At 38.9% G+C, this 13340-nt stretch overlaps 1 protein-coding gene across 2 annotated transcripts in view; it reads left to right on the top strand.

Annotated features, from left to right (window-relative positions):
- Window positions 1-3255: 3255 nt before the first annotated feature.
- The window catches only part of St18 (ST18 C2H2C-type zinc finger transcription factor), a 314859-nt gene continuing 304774 nt past the window's right edge, over window positions 3256-13340 (top strand). For both annotated transcript variants that reach the window (XM_028773409.1, XM_028773407.1), the window contains exons 1-2: window positions 3256-3430; window positions 3645-3768. The gene's annotated coding sequence lies outside the window, so the exon portion shown is untranslated. The remainder of the gene's footprint in view (window positions 3431-3644; window positions 3769-13340) is intronic.

The following is a 13340-nucleotide window of genomic DNA, read 5'->3' as shown; positions in this document are numbered from 1 at the left end:
TGGCCTGGCCTCCTTCTCACATTCATTCTCAAGGCTGTAATTTGGTGTCACCAGTGGGGCTGTGCATTTTGCTGTACCATGTCGTGGGGTTCCAAGTGCTAGTTGTACTTTGTAAGTTGCCAGCAAAACGTTTTCTTTTTCCTTTTTACCCTTGCCAGTGCTGCCTACAGACTCCAAAAGGCATTTTCAGAAAGCAGATTCCACAAGTAACAGAATACAAGCACGAGTAATCATTACCTATTCTGCCTGAGTGGAGATCTTTAGAGATAGTGGCATTTTTTGCCAATAGTTATTAGGTTATCACCTTGTCACATTAACTCTTCCAGAAAACATTGTCTAATGGATAAATATTAGGAAAACCTTTGCTGTTCAGTTCCCTAATTCAAATAAATGTAGTTTTCCAGAAGGAATAATCCACAGCAATCCAAACCTTAAGCAGCAGTTATTTCTGAACAGAATGTTACTATATATGGTAGTTTCAAGGATATTTTGAAAAAATGAGTAGTTGTTAAATGACTGTTTAATATAGGAACAAGCACTGAGAAGCAGCCAGCAATTGAGAATATCACAGCACCGTTTTGTGGACTGCTGTGTGGATTTTACCATGCACTGGTATGTTCTTACATTGTTCTGAACACTTTTGTTTTTTAGAAACTGAGACATCATTTTGGTATGGGCTGATTATCTCAAGTTTAGTTTCTTCTGCTGGTATCTTTAAAATATTTGCAAACATCATGCGTTGTTGGTAGACTTTGGAAGTCAAGAGAGTGCTAGTGGAAATGGAAAAGTGCAATTTGCATTTAGGCTGCCCAAAAGCACTAAGGCCTCTCACCTCATGTCTGACAGTAAAGAAGGAAGAAGGCACAGGGTGAGAAGAGGAGAGTCAAGATAAGATCCCCAGGAGGAAGTCTGGAGGTTACTTCTTTGCAAGCCTCCATTCTTAAACACAGGTCCAGTGGGGATTCTTCAACTTCCTTCATCAAATTTATCTAGTCCTGGGTGTTAAAGTCAGCTCTTGCAGTAAAACCTATTTGTTGGAGGACCTAGAATGATTGATAAAAAGGGGCTTCTTGGTGAATGATTGAAAAATTTGGAGTAAAGGGTGTGAGTCGGCTGTGATTCATTGGTCCAGGAGTCTTGGCTTTTAATGCTTTAACCACATGTTCACTCTTTACTCATACCTAGCCTTGTCTCCAGGAAGGCTTTTTACCTAGTTATCTCTGAATTATTCCTAAATCCATATTTCATGTGTAAGGATTCCATCTTTTGAGATATGCCCCTGGGTTACCAGCTTCACATAGCAAGTAGAAAAAAAAAGTACTTTAAAATAGTACATAGGCAAGGTTCTCGTGTGAGAAATTTCGGCAGTGGAAGTTAGATTTTGCAAGTTTGTTTTGGATGAGCAGCATATTTCCCTTGGTTGCTTCAGCAGCAATATTTCTGTCCCATCATCTAGTTAGGGATGAATGGCATATTGTGGCTTCCCAAACTGAGCCTGCATATGTTTACCCAAACTTGTTCAGTTTGGGAAGCTCACGAGTATGCTTGCCTTTCATTTTCTTAAAATTTAATTTAATTTTTTTTATTCCCCAAGTTTCTCTTTTGGCCAAAAAGAAATGTCTTACATGTTATTCAAAATATTTAACTTTAATTGCAAGTCAGAATAGTGAAGTAGCTGCTGAGGACTTTTTCAGAGATTCTGTGACTTGGGAAGGGTGTAGGAAGTAGAGGAAACACAAAGTCTGTTAAAATGTTTGGTGTTTTGCTAGAAAATATTGATATTGAGCCACAGATAGAAGCTTCAGAATAGATATTTATCTAGAGTTCTCTAAAATGACCATAATGAAAAAATTTGTCTTAAAGCAAAACAACCAGATACTAGCTGGGAAACTAGTTGGCTACCATGGGCCAGACAATGTGTCTAACTCCGGGGAAACCTCAAGGTCCGTAAAATTCAATGCCCTGTTTTTTTTTGTTTTTTTGTTTTTTGTTTTTTTTGAGATTCCAGTCCATCAGAAATGTCTAAAGGGATAACGTAGCTAAATACTTGAAAAAGTACAAATCCTGAAAGGACTGACATTCAGCTTGCTTTTGCTCTTCTTCTTCTCATTCTATTCAGTGGGGTCGATTCCCAGCTGTGGGATAATATCCATGATATACAGCTCTGTTATCCCTGTTCCATTCATGTGCCAACCACTAGGGTGTGTATGGGATATACAGCAAGGAATCAGAGCATCTGCAGTGATATAGATGCCTAGCATCCTGCTTTCTTTCCTGACTGACTGCTGTAACTCTCTATGATGAGCTTTCTAGAGCACTGAATTTGGGGCAGTTCCTGACAGCAGGCTACCTCACCCTTTATTCCCATGTTCCCAGGGAAAACACTACTGTCTTCTTGCAAATAGTCCCTGTGTGTACCTTCCTCAGCCCTGGGCATTTTGTAGTGCACTGAAGCATTTTCCTGGATGGATCTCAGATATGTTTTGAAGCTCCTGCATTTTGATAAAAAACTGTTGGTAGCCTCCTCTTTCTGTTTTCCCCCCACCCATGTCTTTTGATGTGGTCAGTTGAAACACTGAGCTTTATACTGATACTTGGCTAGTAGAGCTCAGGATAGAGTGAGGGAGGGAAAGAGAGACAGAGAAAGACAGAGAAAGAGAGAGGGAGGAGGAGCAAGAGAGGGGAGGAGGAGCGAGAGAGGCAGAGGGAGAGGCAGAGGGAGACAGACAGAGGCAGAGGCAGTGAAACACAGAGAGAAGGGGACAGGGCACAGGGAACAGAAAGACAGGGAGAGGGGAAAAGAGAAAGAGGGGAGAGGGGGAGGGAGGAGGAACAGGCACAGGGAGGTGTGAATTGGGAGCCTGGGCATGCTTTGTTGCACTGCTCTAGTGAGTCTCTATAATTGAAATTACTTGCCCTGAAGACAGCAACGCAGCAGCTACCTGAGTAGTTTCTTCTTTTGTTCCCTTGGTAACATCTTGTACCACTTAGAACAAAGGAACTTTGTGGGCAAGGACTACTGATAACAGAGACACAGGGCAAACTACCACAGAAACAGGAGAGAAGAGAATGAAGGAGCTCAACTCCACCTTATTTCTTTACTTCTGGCTTTGAAGGTCCCAGGCTGTTCACAACAGACACTTGTAGGATGACTGAAGGCTGTGCCACTCAGTGCCAGCCCCATAGCCATCACTGGACCACTGGGGATATGACTGTGGCTTGGGACATGAGCCCGCTTGTTCGCTTGCTCACAGTGAAAAGAGTTTTGAAATGAGTTCTGAATAGACAGCATTTTCTTTGTGTGATTGGTAAATAACACAGAGCAAAGTTAGCAAGTTGCAGGCTTCTGCATTCTGACTCTGTGCAACCTTTTTGTGGGGAGAAGGGCAGGATGATTCTCACAGAATGTGACCTCACGGGAATACTAGAGGTAAGGAGCAAAAACCTGATCTGAAATAACAAATGTGGTTCTTAAGTAAAGCTATAAGAGGAGAAAAGGCTTCTGGCATCATAGTACAAAAAAGCTAGCACCTCTTAGTACTCTACAAGGTACCAGTCTCATTGGTTTTGTCTTCATTGAGTCCTAATTTGAAAAACAAAATGAATATACTTTCTTATTATAATTTAACATTTTTCTCTTTTAGACAGTAATGAGATATCTGAATGGATCAGCATGGAGAAACCCTAAGAGAAATAGTGTAAGAACACTTGGAACATATCAAAGAAAAGATAACTCTCCACATACCTGTAGACATCTACCAGGTACAGGTAAGGACAAATACGGTCAAAGGTAGAGAGATTGTAGTTCTTTGGTTACATCTCACACCTGCTTGGCCTTTGGGAGAAACCCAACAGGACTGAGGTGGGTGGGACTGTCGACTGTCGAATAGGGAGTTGGGAGGACTCAGCCTTTCTTTTGCAAGTGTGGGTATGGTAGCTCTGCATCAAGTGTGACTACTGTTAGTCACTGGTAGCTGTTGTTACTAATACCAGCTATGAAGAAGGAGAGGGCATATGATTTGGGTATCGGGGACACTGAAGATCATCAGATTCTACAAACCCTTTGTAAAGTGTCAATGTGTTTATATTACAAATGCTGCCTGTGCAGTATGGATTTGTACTATGACTGACTCATTTCTATTTAGAATTTTCTTTTAGAAAATCACTTTTTAATGGTGCTCATATGAGAAATACATCTGTTGCTTACATATAATACATATCAAATATGAAGATAAGTTGAAAACTTGAGTGGTTTGTTTGTCATTATAAGAGACCCGTAACATATGTATGCTGTATGTCTCTTTACTGGAACACAGGCGCCAAAATATGGTTTTCTTCCCTTGAGAAATAAAATTTGGTCTTAATGCCAAGCTTACTTTGGTTTCTAAAACATGAATATAGCTTTAGAACTCTCAAATAGGTACTTTGACAGATATTCCGGGTGGGGGACAAAGATTGCATTGGTCATCCTGTGGTACTTAAGACTCTGAATGTGCTCCTTAATGCCAAGCTTAGTAAACACTTTACTTTGCTAAATGATCACAGCAAGTTGTAAGTATAGAATACCATCATTGTAACAAGATTTCTTCTGTGGCATGAGTTGACATGAAGCTGTTGGTTCGTAGGACTGTGTTAGGTCTGAGTCTTGGGACTGATGAAGCTAGTCAGCTCTAAGCAGAAGAGAATGAGGAACAAGGCCAGGCCCACAGCAGGTATTTCCAAAGAAAAGAACTTCTGATTTCCGACTGCATACAATCTAGAGCCTTGCTCTTTTCAATTAATTCATATAAATTGATGCCAGATTAACTGGCATGGTCCTTCAGATAAACTCAGATGAATAATGCAGGAAGAAGTGATTCTCCTGTAACCCTCATTCATACAACTAGGAGAAGAATGGAGACTGTCCTGGAAAATTAATCCCACATTAAGTAAATTCACAACATACTGACTTGCTTACTGATTTGTATAAAGCCAAGCTCCTTAGAGGACACATTATCTTTAGCTTATAACTGTGGAAGTCTTCTGAAAAGAGCAGCATCTCAAACATAAAATAAAACTAAAATTAAAGATCTCAAACTAAAAAAGCTTTATACTAATTCTTTACATTTTAAAAACTGAAGCACTGTCCTCTGTATTCCACATATATGCACGAGAAGTAAGAAGGGCAGCCCTTGAATAACACCACTGATGGAGTAGAGATGTGGACGGGTGGAGGATTTCCACAGGGTATTTATAGGAGGATAACAGCAGAGGGCAGCTCAGAGCAGTAGAACTCTAAGAAGTTTCCAACCAGTTATCAGAAAAACAAAGCCAACCAACCAATCAACTGAACAAATGAAAATGTCTGCTTAAAAATCTGTCCTTCCAGAGGGTGCCCTTTCATGAAACTGTGGGTCTATAAACTAATAAAACACAAAGCATGATGGTCTGTCAGTGGGCATTTCACTGTGCAAATCTTGAGTTGCAGGGACATACTAAATTTCCTGAAGCCCCTGGGTGATTACATTTTGATCTGTCTTTTCTCCTACTGGATATTAAGTCAGGATCTTGCAAATGCAGTGCTCTGTTATTGACCTGCATCCACAAGCAGTTGAATTTCTATTTTCTTTTTGGCTTATTGTGTTACAAAAGTCTAAATGAACTCTATATGAACTCTAAATACCAGTAAGGTGTGTAAATTTTTATAATGCAGCTTTTTAGGGTTACTTTTCTGAAGAAAAATAACAAGATCAAATTCATGGAGGAATCTCTTCCCAGAAGATATTTGGGGCAAGATGTAGATTAGGAAAATTTTCCTATCATAGCATATTTCCTCAATAGGACATGACAGCTCATTGTCCTATGTAAAATATTTGTCTCCTCAGAGTTATTGCAGTAAACATTTTTGTTGTTCTTTATCAAGACACATTTAACACTCACCATTGGGACATACATTTTTGTATTAGAAATCTGAGAAGAAATCACACTCTACACACTATACATAGTCTACACTCTAGACTGCAACTACATCACAGAGACTCAGGGGAAAGTTCTATGTCAAGGCTTTATGTTTTATTGTAAGGTTGTTACAAACTCTTGAGTTTAGTGCATAAATGTTTAGGAAATTGAAATGCCTTTATACTGAATGTTGAAAGTTGGCATTTAGGGTTATCATTCTTTTAGGCTAATTAAGAGATTATGCAGTCTTTTTCTCCATTCAAAGTTTAGTTCTCAGAACCTAACACATTGAGAGTGCTCTCTTTCACACAATTTGCTTGCTTGGTTTTACCGTCTATATTACTTTGGCCCATATTGACTTAAGATATTTGACATATCAAATATTGTTGCTTTCAAAGGTTTCCCAGGCAACTGTAACAATTCATCTGGCTTCCATCAAAAGTGCCCTTGAACTTGCTTCTCATTTTCCTTGCATATTGTAACATGTGTTAAAGGAAAAATACCAGAGACTTCATAGACTAGGTTACTATACATAATTTGGTGAAGAAAAGGATGGATTTCATGTAAATTACTCATAAGTTGACAAGTCTTTAGTTTCTTGTCTCTCTCTTTGTTGAAAAAGTTGGAGGGAAAGGCTGCATACTCCTAGTTGGGTTGAATTCTTATAGTTCCTAGGCTGGCTCTTGAGTGTTGAGCCTCCAGTTTATGCCTTAGGTCACTACAGTGCTACATTGGAATTAACCTGATGTCTTAGTCACTGCTCTATTGCTCTGAAGAGACACCACGACCGAGGCAACTCTTATAAAGGAAAACATTTAATTGGACCTGGTTTATACTTTCATGAGTTTAGTCCATTATCACCATGGCAATAAGCATGGAAGCATATGGACAGACATGGTGCTGGAGAAGTATATTATATAACCATGAGCAGAAAGGTAGGTTTGCTGTATACAGCTGGATATATAGTGGAACAAGGAAGGAAGAAATATCACCTCATCTAATGGGATAGTACAGCTTAACCTTTTCATTTACTTTAGCTGTTGTCTTCAAAGCTGGTTATATGTTCCCCATACTAGTATATTTAATCTTCAGGTTCCACAGTAGATTTCTTTAAAGGAACAAATTGCTTTTCTAAGGCCAGATATCTATAAAAGTCTCTCAGTCAATGTCACCTTGAATCAAAGTTTAGGGAACTGTCTTGATCAGTGATGTATTATCTGGATAATGCCTGAAAATATGGCCACTCTTGTTTCGTTCCTCTTCCATCCTTATAACCCTTTCTCCTATATTTTCTATTTTGTTCCTTTTTAGTGCACATATGGGTACTTAAATATTTTATTGAACTGTATCTAAGCAGATTTTTGAAAGTCTTTTATGGACCTGTGTGGTATTTTAGTAAGGACCTTTCTATGTGTAAAAGAAAGCATATATGATATGGCATATAAGTTAGCAGTTGTTCAGTTCCTATCTTTTAGGACCTGTGGTGACTGCTTTGAGTAATCCTTGGCTTGTTAAAATTAACAAAGATAAATAAACCTTTATAGTAGGAAATGTAGTTTTTAGGATGTGAAATAATCAATTTGAATAAATATTTGCTATTTGTTTTCATAAAAGTTTTAATCCTAACAGAGAACTCTGACAAGACAAAGGATGTATGTAGCAGGATCAGTGAAACAGGTGGTCTGAATCATAGTGCTGCTTTAATTAAGAGGATGCTGTGTGTGTTGGCAGAGACTGTGCTACACATAGGTAGTTTTAGAATTACTTAAGCTGAAATCCAGCTGGAAAGTTCTTAGTCAGATGGATATGTTTGGCTATTTATAACCTATTTGTGTATTCAAAGCACTGATGTTAAGTTTTGACACTTAAGTCACAGTTTAAAAACCCCAGAGAGGTATATGACTCCCAATATGTGGACGCTTATTCCCGAGCCAGGGGATTTTGTGCAAAGCTAATTTGTATAATAGGGAATCAGTTTTTCATTGTAGCATTTTGCTATCATGTTTCAATAACTGAATGAACATTCTGAATTAATAAGCCTGATGTTTGTGTAAGCTAAAGACTAGTTTAAGCTCTGCATGCGTTGATGTGAGCCTTAAGCAAATGCTTCCCTCTGCCCCCATTAGCTTGCTCAAAAAGCATAAACACCATTGTGAGCTTGTTCCAGGCAGGAATATTAGACTGGTTAACATAGTAACTGGCTCTAAGCAGAGTTACTTGAAGTATGGCTAAATGTTGTTTTCAATGCTTAGGAGAATTGGAATGAATTATTTTCTTTTTTATATGTAGATATTTATACTTTTTATCATACAGAAAAAGTTTGAGCATTAATGCCAATCAGTAGGATTTACAAACTTTTTATCTACGGCTTTGGTTAAAGCTGTACCAGATGATTGGTATTTGTTACTTGAAGAAAATATATAAAAGTGTTAGAAATATTCAAGGATGAGTTACATATAAAGTGCTCAGTGCACTAAGAAGAAACAGTACCTGGTGGCAGAGGACTTGGCTTACCCATCTTTCCCTGAAATTCTTCATTGTCTCTTATTCCAGTTAGTTTCATATGCACAGTGGTACTGTGCTGGGTTGTAAGATCTTGTCTTGCTCTGTTGTCATTTCCTCCTTGTTTCTTTCCCTTTTGCATCATCTGTATTTTCGTAAATGTTAAGGACGGTGTGGAACCAGAGCGAGACACTGGGTATGTATGTTCTCTGGCCTGGGAAGTGCTGCTTTGCTTAGGCTCAGTGCATCCATTCATTCTTGCAACCATTGTGCAAGTACTTCTTGGAGTCAAGCCTAGTCTCAAAGCTCTGAATGTGCTGTCTCATTTAATCCTCTCCACAGCCCTTATAGGCTGTAATGCTTGTATCTGTTGGACAGGCGAAGAAACTCAGGTTTCTTGAAAGAAGAAAGAAAGGATCTCCAAGAACATGGAGTCGGTCAGTCTGTATTCATGCCTCAGCTGTCTGCTTTACTATTTTAACTACCTGGTTTTAAGGAGCATCTACATTAGTACTGACAATTCAGCCACATTGTCAGTCTAAGTACTCCACAGTGATATAAGACAGAGCTTTCCCCGTCTACCTAACTGTACCTTGCACCCATTATTCATCCTCTCTTCATTCCTCCCCCTCCATCTTTTTCAAGCCTGTGGTGACTTCCATCATATGAGATGTGTATTTTAATTTCCAATTGTGAGAACATGTGTTTGTTTTCTGTGTTTGACTCATTTTACTTAACAAAATGTCCTGCAATTTCTTTTAGTTGAGAGTATTTCCTTACTCTACTTCTCTCATGACCCTATTGGTTTTACAAGTTAGAGGCTAGATATTTTGAAAAAATTATTTCTGCTTGGGAATGTTATAATCTGATCATGGCATTCCTGTTTTGGTTAGGAATATCAGTGATGGTGCTGGAGGATTTGTATTGCACAATTTCAGGAAGGATTGATTTGCCCATCATTGTGGTTTGCCTGTTAAGGCTACATCTGCTGTATTTCTTTGTTACAGAATTACTGTTTTTCTCTTTAAACACATTAACATTTCTTAGGGAGATATTCCCAGAATATGTAAGTATGTTATATTTTACCTGTTTTTATCTTATCAGTTTAAATATGCCTTGATGATTCTTGCCAGAATTTTTTGTTATTTTGGTTGTCAAATGCTAATACCTGTTTTTCCAAGCTCCAATGATGACTGGTTCTAGTCTTTGCTGAAACAGAAGTATACAGTATCTAGTCTTTATTCTATTCTGTGGGTTTTACTATTAGTCTGAAGATTACTCAAAAATGGCATACAATCCTTACTTGATTTTCACAGCATGTTCAGTAGGTAGACATTATTATATCCAAAGACTGTATCAGAAAAAAAAACTGAATAGAAAACAGAAGCAAAGCAAATCACACTAAACAACAACAAACAAACGAAGCACTAACTTTTCCAGGAAGGATTTTTTTTAAATTAAGCTTTAAAATACTGATGGTACCTCCAACAATACAGTAAAGTTTAATAATTATAAAAATATTTGAAAGTCAGTTAAGAATCCTATACAAAATTGTAGTTGAATTTTTAAATTTTGAAAATCATTCAAATAGGAAAGAATTTTCCTCTTCTGTTTAGTGTATAGACAAGGTGATGCAGTTGAATGCTACCTGAAAGACATAATGGCTGTCTCCCCAGCTTTGGAAGAAGTCTGAAAAAGTAGGGAAAACCCTGAAGGACCAAAGTTTAGTGCTTCCTCTATACTGAAAGAGTGGAAAAGAGCTAGGAAGATCAAACTAATAAATATAACATCTACTTTAGAAGGCTATGGAGATTTAGAAGAATGTGATGCAAAAGAAAATAAGACAATTTTTAGGTAGAACAAGGGTCAGAGGGTGAGGAATGCAAAGATCCTTGGAGAATTCCTTCTTCAGTGAAGCAGATAAGAAACTTAGGACTGGACCTCTGTATTATTCTTCTTTTACCCACAAGGAAAGAGCTGTGTAGTACTTAGCAGGGAACTTGAAACTGTATCATGAAGACCAGAAGTAGCTATGTCTTGTGGCTTTGTTGATCTATGAGACAGACTGTCTCTAAGGATGTAGTTCAGACTTAGGATTTTAAAATAAAGACGTAAACTAAACCTATACAAAACCTGACCATTAGCTGCTACTGGACAGAATTCACTGTTGTGATGGTTTGTATATGCTCAGGAAGTGGCACAATTAGAAGATGTGGCCCTATTGGAGTAGGTGTGGCCTTGTTGGAGTAGGTGTGTCACTGTGGGTGTGGGCTATAACACCCTCATTCTAGCTACCTGAAAGTCATTATTCTGCTAGCAGCCTTCAGATGAAGACATAGAACTCCCAGCTCTTGCATTATGTCTGCCTAGATGCTGCCCTGCTCCCACCTTGATGATAATGGACTGAACCTCTGAACCTGTAAGCCAGCCCCAAGTAAATGTCCTTTATAAGACTTGACTTGGTCATGGTGTCTGTTCACAGCAGTAAAACCCTAACTAAGGCAGATGTTAAGTCAAAAGAGATGATCCACACTCTTGTTTTACCCTGAGGAGCAGGTATCAGTGATGTTGGGGCATATGCTCAGTTAAGGGGGATTTATCTGAACTATGTCTAAAATACAAAAGTCACTGAAAAACCATGTAGGATAAATAAACAGGAAAAAGAGATGCAGTCAAGGACAATGTTATAAAAGCAAATGGAGGAAACAGAATGAGGCAGAATGGAGGGAAACGTGGAATGCAGTGTATAATAGATGCTAGCACATCTGAGATCCATCTTCAGGACTTCTCAAAAAAAGAAAATAATTTCTACCTGTATTTTTTTTATAGAATTAAGTTGTTACTCTAGTGTGCAGATATAATAAGGATATTTGAAATTGTAAAGGCTTCTAAAACTTTAAGCCTCCCAGCACTCTTTCTCAAGACCAACAGGAAGATAAATCCTATCAGCCTGAGGTATGAATCAAAAGAAGAGAATGTGGTATTAAGGACATAGGGAGCTTTACTAAGTGATGTGAGGCTAAGTGATGTCATGGCTAGCTACATTTATTTGTTTTAATAAATGATAGTTTATAGTTCTTTCAGCATCACAATAATCACTAGGATTGTTATAAATATTTAATATTTTTTATTTTTAAAGAAGCCAGTAATAGATTCTGTTCAGAGCTGAGAAGTCCAATTGATTAGGCATCCAAACTGATAATGAATTATTTTATTGTTTATAGATAGTATAGAAAGTACAAAAGATTTACAACAGTGTCTGAGTAGTTGCTTTTTAAATCAGTGTTGCCTACCTGGAGCAAAACTGCTAGTTCCTGGTCACCAATGTTTCTGTCGTTTTTGTTTTATATTTTGTAATTTACTGAGTCACATTAATTTTCTATTTATGTTGTTGGTGTTTAAATCACTTCAAACCATATTAAGAGTTCCGTGGAGTGAATCAGCAGGCTGGCTACTCACACCTTACCTAACATAGTTTCCTTTCAACACTGGCCTCTTTTAAGAAAATCCAAAGTAACTATTAAGTATTTGCCTTTCATCGCAGTGATCTAAAGAGAGTTATGGAGTACAGTAAGAGAATGGCAAAAACCCAGAAAGTGGGAAACTCTGGAAGGAAAGAAACTTCTTTCTTTTTTTGTTCCTTCAGTCAGGATACACCCAGACCTGGAACAACTGTTCTCTATAATAAAAAGCTTGCATACGTGTCAAGCAGCCCCTATGTGTAGTCCTCACAACTGGAGACACTTATAGTTCTCACACTTGAGTCCAGCTTACAAGCTACCAGGAGTTGACATATTGCAGTACTCAGGTGAGGGAAACCCACATTCTATCATACTCTAACTTATGTCCTACAGGCTATTACTGCTAGAGCATGGACATTTTGTTGGACCCCTGAGGCCCTCTCATATCTCACATCCCAGTTGCTACTGTATTTTATTTTCCTTTAGCTATATAGAACCTGGGCCCATTAGATCTGCTATAAAATTTTGGTACCTGAACCAGTGTGATTCCTGACTCCCCAGGAATGAGGGCTTTCCCCAAGAGGACAAGTCATGATCTTGGTACCCACATGCATGATGTACCCTGCCCCTGATTACCGGGAGCTCCACACAAGCAGAGCAGCTACACCCTTAGTGCTCGAGAGGTTCTGCTGCCCTATCCTCTTGGCTGATCTGTGACATACCACTCACTAGGCCAAACAGCTGCAGTGCTCCAATTTTGTAGATCTGGGATCAAAGTACCTGAGGTCTAAAGCCCTCATTTCATTTCTCCCTAAGCCTTAGGACCCAAGTCACTGCAATGCACATTCCTGAGCCCAAACTCCTGCATCTACTTCTGCAGTGTTGTAAGGTATCTTCCTGGCCCACCAGCCACAGAGAGGAAGATGCAGCAGCCACTGCTACAGGGGCATCAGTAGGCGGGCCAAGGCCCAGCCTGAAGTGGGAGCTGAAGCGTCTCAAATTCATCTTTCACCATGGCCATGAATGCTTCTGCAGTGCCTGAAGGAAATGAGCTATAAGCTCCTTCTGGCTGGAGTGAGAGGGACTGAAACTGCATCAGCACTCTGACTTCATCTGTCTTCATGGGGTTTGGTGCTATGGGACCCATCAACATCATAGAATCATAACTTGCTGGGCCCTTCATCTGGCCAATGGAGTCTGATAGCTCTAACTTGTTTGCTGTCTTGGAGTGGCTGTGTTGAGTTATCATCTGGCAGCAGGCAGGCTGAGCTGATAGCTGAAGTTGTGCAGAATCAGACACAGAGCTGGTCCAGGAAAAATGATTAATAATATTTTATTTGCAGTTTGTACATCTACCTCTTTGCGTTCCCCTAAAGAGCTCCTCTATAGAGTATAGCGTGGTTGGGGATAGTTTCTATCCTAAAGTCAGTTTGTCAGCTT

The sequence above is a fragment of the Grammomys surdaster genome, unplaced genomic scaffold (genome assembly GCF_004785775.1).
Source record: "Grammomys surdaster isolate TR1022 unplaced genomic scaffold, NIH_TR_1.0 226, whole genome shotgun sequence".
In the NCBI taxonomy this organism is placed as follows: domain Eukaryota; kingdom Metazoa; phylum Chordata; class Mammalia; order Rodentia; family Muridae; genus Grammomys; species Grammomys surdaster.
Note: the sequence above shows the minus strand (reverse complement) of the source record. Positions and strands in the feature narration are given on the sequence as shown.